Genomic DNA, 12273 nt, shown 5'->3' with positions numbered 1-12273 from the left:
TGCTCTGACAAGGTGGTGTAACTGGAAGATGGAAGCCTGAGCTTCACTCACATAGTGCCCATTTCAGTGTCCACATTTTGAAAGCTCTGTGAATAATATCCTTAGTGAGAACATCTCCCAAGGAGTGGCTTTGTGTAAACCCAATCTCTAAGTGATTATGATGGGGTCTTTTAGCCAGGTAGGGACATTTTAAACCACTTGAATCCTCTTAATTAAATATTGAGAGAATATTTTGTATCTATATGGAAGCATCACCAGATAATAAAAAACTAATAGCCCATAGCTTAGGCATAAACGAGTAGGTGGGACATCCTGTAGACAGAAAGGATTCTGGGAGACAGCCAAGCATGACAGATTCAGCTGGCAAGATGTGAATAGGACAGATGCATGGTACCTGAGCAGAGGTAAACAACCACATGGCAGAATGTAGTTTAGAACAAATGGGCTATTTTAAGTTATGAGCTAGTAAGAGAAGAGCCAAGCTATATGGCCAAGTTATTAGTAAATATTTAATGAGTCACATGAGTCATTATACAAGGAATTTGGGGGTCAGGAGGAAAAACCTCTCCCAGCTGCTAAAAGCTGGAAATCCACGTAAATAGATTGCAAATGTATGTAAGCAACATTAGGGAGGATTGCTCTCTGTGGATTTGTGGTTCAGAGGTTTTTGGGTATTCTGTTTTTGTTTTGTTTGTTTGTTTGTTTGAGAAGTCAGAAGTTAAGAAGGAAGCCATGAAGTGCTGAAAAGGGACTTCTTGACTATGGATGTAATAAAAATGAATATCTGTGTTAATTATTAAAGAAATGTCACTTACTGGCAAGATGCAGTTAATACAAGCAAGATGGCAATAACATGTGTAACAGAGGAAACGTTATTTTAATCTTAGTTTGTAATTTTATTAATTTGAATCTATAATTAAACATAGTCTTCAGTGACATGATTGTCTTTTTTAGGAAGCTGCTTATAAACTTCGGTAAAGCTTCTGACCTTGAATTCATAAACTATTATGCATTTCTTTAGGAGTGACATTAGGATATGTTTTTCATGTTAAAGCAATGTTTATTTGTTACAAAAGAACTGGTACCACTGAAGTCACTGAATGCTGTTTAAAATATGAAAATTTTTAGAATTTTATTTTTGTTTACATTTTATTAAAAGAATTTCTGCAGATAAAAACACTGTATCTATTCATAATCTCAGTAGAGGAATTCAATAGCTTTACACTATGCATTTACTCTATAATAACATATTTCCTGTTGTTGCTTTTTAAATGTGAAAGTCTATGGAATTACCTTACAAATGAAGATTTCTATAACTCAAATGCATTTTATTTGAATTTCAACAAATAAATGCTAAGAATAATGCAACTACTTGTAATAGTGAAATTAATTGAAGCTAGAAATTGTCTAAGCTATATAGTTCTTCCCAAGTTAGGTTATTACCAGATATCTAATAAAACTTTCATTATCTTCTTCTAAAACCACAAAGTAATTTTATCTTATGTGATCCATTGTTTATCCAAAATCATATTTAGAGACAATCTAAAAGTGATTTTCACCAATCTGAAATACCCTCAAGGGTATACATTAAATGATTGAATATTTTAATAGTTAATTTGTTGAATTATAGTTTTATGCAGAAAATATTTATTGTAATTAAAAATCTTACGTCTTTCTGTATTTAAAAAATGCAATGTAACATTTGGGCAACTATTGCACAGTTTAATATAGAACAAATTCTACCTTAGAGTGATTATCATAAATGTTAGAATTTCAGCAAAAGTTATCTCATCTTTTTTTAGGAAACTAAAAATTTCTGATCAGTAGCCTTCTGACTTGTTACTACTCTTTTAGACTCTTAAAGCCATCGGAACAATAGTAGCATTACTTATATAATAGAGTGAGCTTTCCAAACAAAACAAGAGCTAAATAACAAGCCATTGTATTTCTTTTCTTCTTAAAGCTAAAAATGCTATTTTAATGGTATACACTTTCATGATAATTGATTTAAGAGAAGAAATAGAGACAATAGATATGAAGTAGAAACCATCTTGTCTGGAGTTGAGTCAGTGCTCATAAAGAATTCACGATCATCATTTCTGTTGTTGATAGAGGCCAAGCTACTATTCACAGTAGTACCTACGAAAGATTTAGAAGAAATTATTACAATATCTAAACTTCTTACTGGGCTCTGATCAATTTCTTGACTTTGTTATATTGACCCACTGTATTTCACTTACAATATAATTGAAATTTTCATATCACTAAAGTAATTGAAAATTTACATGTCAGAGGACATTATGCTATTCTCCTCATCCATTTAAATCTATTTAATAATGTGCTTTAGTAAATTGTATAGTCTGGGATTACATTTTTTGAGAGAAGCACATATTTACAAATATGTTTGTGGTTGTCTGTGGTAGTTTCTTATTAAATAAATTTATGAACAGGCCAAAATAGGTTTTTACTTTTTCTTCAATATTTCCTAAATAATAAACCAAAAAAAAGTATATAAAAGGAAAATATGTTATGAACAATAAACAGTTCTAACTCAAAATTACATTAGTAATATTAAGGCTACAATTTGGTAAGAGAAGCTTATGAGTCCTTATGCACATATGTACATCCATACATACGTATTAATCGGACATGACTGTTTGGTTACAAAAACTATCAGAAACAACAAAGATGGACGGGCACTTTCACACATGATAGGCTGAGTAGAAGAGATGATGATGTAATAGTCAAGGATATTTGAGAGATGTTCACTACTGAAGAAATTGTACTCACTGTGGGAGTGGCATTGGTAGTTTGTTGTATTTAGGCCGTGGTAATTTAGGCCTAAGAGCTACCAACTTCCTGAAAGAGACCAAGATCAACTCATGATACTCAAAGAGCTCCTCCTTGTACATGGACATCTAATTGCCTCTCTGTTTTTTCTATAATAATGCTGAACATGTTTCTTTCAAGTGTAAAATAATTTTACCTGAAGGTTGGATCCTCCTCCTTTTCTCCTGAATTACAGGTTAGGCACTGTATTGACTTTTCTAAGACAACAGAGCTCTATTGCCTGTGGGCTTCATTTTAAGAAGTGAAATTATCAAAGAGCCAGTTTTGTGTCTGATAGAGCTGAAAATCAGTAGCCTATGAGATTCAAAGAAGGTCATATTAGTCAGTTTTATTTTCTAAACTGTTGTACGGTCCCCTAAGGATCTAATTTACCAAACACATTGAATGTGCTGAAAGAAGTTAAACATGATTCAAGTTACACTATATACAATAAATATTAGATGAATAAAAGATAAAAGCTATGCTCAAGGTTACAGGAGAATGAATTCTATCTTTAGAAGAAAAAAAAAAGGTCTGTGATACAAAACAGTCGTTAACAGTATAAAAATGTTTAAATCTCCACAAACTTAAATGATAATGTATAAAATAAGTGTGAATTAACAGGGAAGAATACTCTCTCTCTCTCTCTCTCTCTCTCTCTCTCTCTCTCTCTCTCTCTCTCACACACACACACACACACACACACACATTATGTATATATATATATGTACATACACACACACACACACACACATATATGACTGGTGAGTGGGAGAGAAAAATACAATTTAAAATTTTTTTGCCAAGTTTTAAGAAAGTTAACATATAATCATCCTTTATGTCTATGTCACAGGGAGAAACAAATAATAAATGATTTAGGAAAAATTAAAAGAAAAACAATTAACTTCCAGTCTATTCTTTTAGTCTTACAATGCTATTCATTCCTTACCACTGTGAGTTACATGCAATAACTTTTTCATTAAAGACTTCAAGAAACAGAGTTTCCAAAAGTGGCATCAGTTTTGTTAATTTATTGTTCATCAAGTCTTTGAATAATAGTTAAAATAAAATTTGATTTTTATATTTTGATGGGGTGTAACTTAGGTACTTGAAAGAAAACCAGTAAAGTTATAAATACACATATTCACATAAGGAATCAGAGAAAGATTTGACAGAATGATTCTGAGCTAGGATATACCCAACTCTTATGAGAAGAGTAAGGAAAGAGAAGCTCCTTAAGAGAAGTAAAGGGGAGTTAAATCAGTAGAGTAGACTAGAGCAGTGAGAGAGTAGAGAAGATGTATAGTAGAGTTCAACAGAGAACAGTATAATTGAGTGCAATTGAGATCAGTCATTGCAATTAATTCAGTGGTTGAGTTCAGTCACTCAGTCAGTTGGGAGTCAGGGCACTGAGTAACATGCAGTGCAGACTAGTTCGTTCAATGCAGATCAGCAGAGTCAGTTGAAGCCACAGAATGTGAAGGAGCCAGAATATTAGGTCATGGTGACACAGTCAGTTTAAGGCCAATGAGAGCCATGCATATAGGAAGCTGAGAGAAACCAATTTGAATCAAGCAGCTTGGAGAGGAGTTTGAGCCAGAACAGCTGAGTTGAACCAGCCAGCTAAACTTCAGAAAGAGTTACAAAGGGTGAGCTTATTCAGTAGTAATCCTACAAGATGACAATTTTTCACCTGGCAAATAAATATTACTTTTACAAATGTCTCCTTTAGAGTTTCTCTGAAAATATGTAGATTTTTAGAAACATTTTAAATATACTTTTATTGTAGGGATTTAAAGATAGTTGTTTATAAGAATCTCTGTTTTCATCATTGACTACAACCATGCAGTCATCTTCAACAACTCTAGTGTGTGTGTGTGTGTGTGTGTGTGTGTGTGTGTGTGTGTGTGCGCGCACATGCATGCAGTGATGCAAAGGGAATGAAACTACTGCTGTAACACGAATGTTACTCTCACTTTGATGTTAAAGACACAGTTCAGATGTCAGTTTCACTTTAATTTTTAATACAATGTTTTGTGAGTGACAATTTTTTTTTTATCAAAGAGATAGAACTTAGGCCATCAGGAAAATCTGAAAATAGTTGTGAAATTAGTCTATGTTAATGATCTCATAGACATGAATTATGAAAAAATGAGCTTAAAAAAAGAATTTATTTTGTTTTATAGACACGTATTTCATTCTGGCTGCTGCTGTTATACAACATCATGATACATTCCCTAGTTAATATGCTCCTATGTTTACTATTATACTACACAGATTACTGTTATATAGCGTGATGATACATTCCTAAGTTAAATTGCTCCTATATTAACTATGATACTACGTAGATTATTAAACTCCTGATCTGCAATATGAAAGCAGGTAATGCAAGAAAATATCCACATCCAAAGGAAACAAACTGGCAAGGAAACTAATAACATGCTGATATCTAGTGAAGAAAGTATAACTGAGGCATCAGTATATGCAAGATGAAGATGTCAACTGTTGACTATTCCATTCCTCCTAACGTCATTATCTAGAAACATAAAAAAAAAATCTAGCACCCGTTCATCCATCTGATGATCTCAAATTACATGTGATTTTTTTCCCTTCACTTTGTGGGTGATGCTTCATAAATTTTAAAGCTTTCTATATGAGACATGAAATTTGGGGGCTTCAAATCCTAATTTTTTTCAATTTATTAAAATACTATATAATTATTATACACAGAACTATTTTGTTGAGTGTTTTCATACAATGTTTTATTCTATTATATGCTTCCCTTAAGCCCTGAGTCATCACGTGTCCATAAGCCTATGCTGGAATAAAACTGGAACTTTGGATGGTGCTACCAGTCAGGTAAGAAAAATAAACTGGGAAATCAAATTAATGCAAGTTCAGGAAAAAGAGGAGAAAGAAAAAGGAGTTAGAGTGTGAAGTTTCTCATGTTAAATTTCTGTTGATCTTTGTCTTAGATCAGAGGACTAGAGAAGTTTTTACCCCTTTTCATAAAAAAGCCACATGTCAGAGAAGAATATCCAGTTCAGCCTTTACAAGCCTGGCAATTCCTGAGCAATTTCCAAGAAAGATTCTCTTATTTCTGCACCAAGTTGCAATACTGCATGCACATATCACTATACAATGACTTCACTTATAGATCAACGAAGACATCTCTGCCTCTAGCACTTCCTGACCCTATATTGAAACTTGCTGTGATATTGTGAAAATCACCTTTTAGGAAAGGAAAAACAAAGAAGTAGTAGCTGTTCTTCAGTGTTGATTCCTTTGATAGAACTCATTCCAAAACAGAAGCCAGATTTGTTATGTCCGACCCTTTAGTAACAAGTGGAAAGGACATTAGATGGCACCCTAACTCAACTTTCCATTTAGATAAGACATCCTGGGTGGTTTGGACAAGCAAAAGGTACAACCCTATATTCTCCATTTTCTTTGATTTGAAAACAATCCTTACTTTTCTAAAGCACTAGGAAAAAGACAATGGAGTGCTGAGAAATTTCTGTGTAGGGAATAACCTATGTGTTCTACTTCCATTAAGAAGGCAGCATGGAGACTCCTCATGCTTAATGATACATTCCTAACCTGCCTTTGTCATTTAATACATATCTGTATTAATAGATTCTAAAACAAATCCTCTGCAGCTATAGAATATTAACACATGCTCTAGCATGACTGAAAAGTGCTCTTCAGAATGACTTTTGTCTCTGGTCTTCACATTCCCACCATATAATCCATGTGAAATGAAGGAGGGGTGTTTATTAATGAGGTATGTTGGTCCAGGAACACGTAATTCCTTGCTGTCTGAGTGAATTTATTTAATCATTCCCATCACTTGATTGGATGCTCAAATGTTAAACTTGGGTTAAATGATGCAATTAACAAATGGCACTGATACAGATATGTTTTACAACCTCTGATGCAGCTCATAAGCTCGCGAGTGATCTATAGCACGACAGTAAATAACATACACATGATGTCTAGAATAGGTCATTATGTAGTCAGAGAATTAAAAATGCAGACGAACCTTAAACTACTTAGCCCTCAGACATGACCCTCAGCAGGACTAATTCATCCGATCACAGATAAATAATAGAATTCCTTCTTCATACTTCTCAAGTGCTGACAATTTTATCTTAAATGTGAAAAGTTATTAGAGTGCATTTCATGAGATAAAACGAAACATTCAGTCAAAGGAAATGATAACCTAAATATATACATTGCGCTCTACACATATTACTGCTTTAACACCTTCAGGGACCACCTTGATTTCCTTCATACATTATATATGGTACTAACTGCTGACTGACTAAATCTAAAAGTATAACCTTAAACATAACCAGCCCAAAAGAGAATGCTGTTTCTATGGTTACTTTACAAAGAATTGAAATTCCCAAGGCATTTCTTAATATTATTAAATTGTTTTAAAATTTTGATGCAGTTAAACTCTAACTTAATATTAGTTACATAGATTTGTGGTTGTGGCTTAGTGGTAGAATTTTTTTTTAATTTTTTTATTAATTTATTCTTGTTACATCTCAATGGTTATCCATCCCTTGTATCCTCCCATTCCTCCCCCCCCCCCAATTTTCCCTTTATTCCCCTCCCCTATGACTGTTCCTGAGGGGGATTTCCTCCCCCTGTATATGCTCATAGGGTATCAAGTCTCTTCTTGGTAACCTGCTGTCCTTCCTCTGAGTGCCACCAGGTCTCCCCCTCCAGGGAAAATGGTCAAATGTGAGGCACCAGAGTACGTGAGAAAGTCATATCCCACTCTCCACTCAACTGTGGAGAATGTTCTGACCATTGGCTAGATCTAGGTAGTGGTTTAAAGTTTACTGCCTGTATTGTCCTTGGCTGGTGCCTTAGTTTGAGTGGGACCCCGGGGCCCACATCTGCCTATCATAATGTTCTACTTGTAGGTTTCTAGGACCCTCTGGATCCTTCTACTTTGCCATTCTCCCATGCTTCTCTCATTTAGAGTCTCAATAGGATGTCCTCCCCTCTGTCCCAGTTTCCTGGTAAGTGAAGGCTTTCGTGGGACATGCCCCTTGGGCTAGTATGCAGATATAAGTGAGTATATACTATTTGAGTCTTTCTGCTTCTGGGTTAACTCACTCATTATGATCATTTCTAGCTCAATCCATTTATCCACAAATTTCGGGAATTCCTTGTTTTTAATAGCTGAGTAGTATTCCATAGTGTATATGTAACACAGTTTCTTTATCCATTCTTCTACTGATGGACACTTAGGCTGTTTCAATGTTCTGGCTATTATGAATAAGGCTGCTATGAACATGGTTGAGCAATCATATATAAAGAGACCTTGTGGTTTATCCTCAGTACTAGAAACTAACAAATAAACAACAACAATAAAAATCTGCATATTGATTGTCAAAAATAGAAAACATAGAATTAGTAAGACTAGGCACTATATATGCCCTAAAATATTTCTCCATGTTTAATGAAGATTTTATAGCATACATGCTCCATGCTTAAAAAGAAAATTATTATTACTAAAAGTATATAACATAATACTTGTACCAAAATATTTCTTTTCTCTAGAGAAATGAAATAAAGAAGAAATGATGAAAACATTGTTTTGACATTACTAATCCTTTTACCACAATACTCTTTTTTCGAGAGAAATGCAATAAATAAGAAATGATGAAAATGAAGTTGAATACTTTCTGTTTTCTACTGTAGTGTACTGTTATGTAGGGAGCTCTACACAAAATCAATATTTTACACACAACATTTGTTCCCTGCTAATTGCTAAAGGATAGTGACACCTAGTTAAAATAATTCTATTTAGGCACAACGTATTGTTCAAACTGTATCCCCTTGAGCCTAGTTCAACATCATTGATGAACTTAACGTATTTGAGATCAATTAGAGCCAAGCACCCTTGAAGAGGTCTATAAAATATAATACTTCACATAGCCAAGAATATTCTTATGTATTCAGACCATAAATCACAGGTCAGGTAATAATAGAGAAGTGAAAGGTTTCTTTCACCAATTTTAAAAGAAGATAACAGATAATGTGGCTGTTTTTATTGACATGGTCATTTTGATTAGTTATATGGTTTGTAATATGACCATTCTGATGGACTAGAAAAAAAAAAGGGTCATTAGTCATACTTCCTAATACAGAATCCCAGCACTGAAACTCGCTCTTGACAAAACTCTGAATCTCATTTTTGGTAGAAAACATAAATACTATGATTTTGATGAGTACTTAGTAATTCTTTTTTTTAATTTTATTATTTATTCATATTACATCTCAATTGTTAGCCCTTACCCTGTTTCCCCCCATTCTTCCCTTTCTCCCACTTCCCCCCTTCTCCCCTCCACTATGTCTGTGATTGAGGGAGACCTCCTCCCCCTATATATGCTCTTAGAATATCGAGTCTCTTCTTGGTAACCTGCTATCCTTCCTCTGAGTGCTGCCAGGCTTCCCCATCCAGGGGACGTGGTCAGAAAAGGGGCACCAGAGTTCGTGTGAGAGTCAGATCTCACTCTCCACTCAACGGTGGAGAATATCATGTAATTCTTAAATATAAAATCATTTGCATTATGGAAAGTCAATAATGATTTATATTATGAGTATAGTTTGACTCTATAGTGTCACAATTATCCACATCAAAATGAATCTTTCTACCACACTGTTCTACTAAAATGTTTTATTTAGTTAAAATATAATGAACTTATCTTCAAATAAGTGATAGTTATGACTCAATAGTTAAAGAAATAACATACATTGACCACATAAAGCACAAACTTGTAATAGACTATAATGTGTAATACAATAGTATAGAAACATAATGCAATGTCATTTGCCCCTTATTTACATAAATATATATTCTCATAAATATATATTTAAGCTCATAACTATCTAAACTTAAGCATATGATATTTTAAGGTTTCTCTGTGTCTATATATTATGTGTGAGATTGATAACAGAGAATATCTTTCTCATAACTGGACTTTTTAAAAATTTATTAATATTTTACATCTTATTGAATATTAAATAAAAATGTGTAATGAACAAACCTGCCTCTTTAGCATTAAATCTTATATAGAATAATACCTATATTCTCTACAAGAATTCTAATTCCATCTGATATAATATTAGATAGAGGTGGAGATCAACATTATTTTGGATATATAAAAATATTTGAAAAGATTATTTGTAGTTTTTATTGCATTTACTTGTTCATCCATCCTTTCATTTATCCATCCATCCATTCATTCACTCATTCATTCATTCATTTCTGGGGAATGGGTGGCATATACCAGAGCATGTTTGGAGGTGAGGGATCAGCTTGTGGTGTTGAGTTAGCTCCTTCCACCTAGGAATCTAACCTAACATATTGTTAAGCTTTAAGGCAAGCAACTTATGTGGCCAATCTTCTCTCTGTTCCCTTAACTTGTATGTTTTTGAAAGAATAAAAGCAAAACAAAACAATTTCTTTCAAAAGCAAGAAAGCATGATGATCCAGGCAAGTGGGCAGACTTGATTTATTTTGATTACTACAATAGTTAGAGTAATAATAATTCAAAGAAAACAGGAGGGGCTTTTGTCTTACTGAGAAGAAAAATCAGATGTACTGATTAGTTATTGTCAATTTGAAGCAAACTTCAGTAACCTGGAAAGAGGAAACCATAATTAAAGCTATTGCCTCCACCAGATTGATTTGTGGGCATGCCTTTTCTTTTGTACTTGATGATGCAGAGCCAAGGCCTCTATGGTGATGTCACTCCTGGGGAGGTGGTATAAAAGTTTGTATAAAAAAAGGCAAATCAGCAAGCTATGGGAAGTAAATGGTGCTAATTTATGGTCTCTGCTTCAGTTCCTGCCTCCAGTTTCCTGCTTTGAGCTCCTACATTAGATTCTGTCATTGATGGACCATAAACTATAAAATAAATACACATGCTCCAAGTTGCTTTCGGTAAATGTTTTATCACGGCAACAGAATGCAAACTAACACATAAGAGAAACCAAAGAGCATATAAGTGGACTTACAAAAATACAATGAGAATAATTACAGTGGATCTTATCAAGGCATTAAGGAGAAAAAGAACACTTTACATTTCTTCTCTCACTAAAACACAAAATGTGGAGAGATATTTGGTCTTCATACATTTCCTAGGTTATACCTCTTAAGTACACTGAGACATTGATAGCCTCATCAAATTAGACATGAAAACAAAAAACAACCCGTACAATGGTTGCACCAGCAATATTCGAGATGATAATAGCTAAAAATCAATGTATTTGTTGGGTGTATTCAGCACTGAGATGACAGGCAATCAATTGATCTCATTGCATGACCATATGTAACTAAAAGTCATTAAGTGCAAATATATCCACATCTCATAGACTAATAAAAACTAAGGAGTCTTTCTTATTCATTAATGATATTACTCTTTTCTGTATGATAGAAGATTTATATTCTTTTCAAAATTCTCAGCCCTGTGAAGTATTTTTCTGAGAACTACAGTGATGGGGGAGCTTGCTATTTCAACCCAGTTGCTCACCAGCTGCTACCAGTTATTTTCACAACCACTAACGTGCCTCAAAGATATTTTCATCATCATGGCATCACTTGACACAAACATGGAACACTTTGTGAATTAATTTGCCTGGATCTTAATATACTCAAAATACATCAGGATTTCTCTGGAATATAACTTTAAAATGCCATACTGTTGATTCTTCTTATTTACTGAAGACTATCAATTGCTTTTTTTTTTTTTTTTTTTTTATTCTCTCAGTGGTATCAATTTGTATACGAAGTTCTATCTATAACTATTCTTGCTTTCTTCTCAAGTGTCTCAAGTAGCTCTTCCTATAAAGCAATGTCACTTTGGTTGCTTATTTCTTTTTTTAATAGTAGTTTTTCAATTTATTTTTCTTTTATACCATCCATCCATTCAGCTTCTTCACCTCCCTCTCTTAACTCCTTCCAGTTATCCCATACTTACTTTCTCCCCCAGACACACCCCCTCCCTCAAGAAAAGAGGAGGTGTCCCAGGGATATCACCAAACATGGCACAAGATAAAATAAGACCATGCAGAAAAAAATCACACCAAGGCTGGACAAAGAACATGTTAAAAAAAATCAGGATGCCCCCACTCCCACTGTCAGAAATTTCCCCCAAACACAAAGCTAACCATAACATATATACAGAGGATCTAGCTTAGCTCCATTCAGGGTCCATGGCTGAGGATTTGCTATATATGAGCCCACAGGAGCCCTGCTTAGTTCATTCTGTGGACCATACTTTCCTGGTGTTATCAACACCTCTGGCTCTCACAATTCCTTCTCTCTCCTCTTCTTTGGGATTCCCCAAGCTCCAAGAGGAGGGGGTCCCATAGAGACCTGGAACTTTTTTCACTGAGCTATGAGTATAGAAAGCAGAG

The sequence above is a fragment of the Acomys russatus genome, chromosome 2, assembly GCF_903995435.1.
Source record: "Acomys russatus chromosome 2, mAcoRus1.1, whole genome shotgun sequence".
Lineage (NCBI taxonomy): Eukaryota > Metazoa > Chordata > Mammalia > Rodentia > Muridae > Acomys > Acomys russatus.
Note: the sequence above shows the minus strand (reverse complement) of the source record.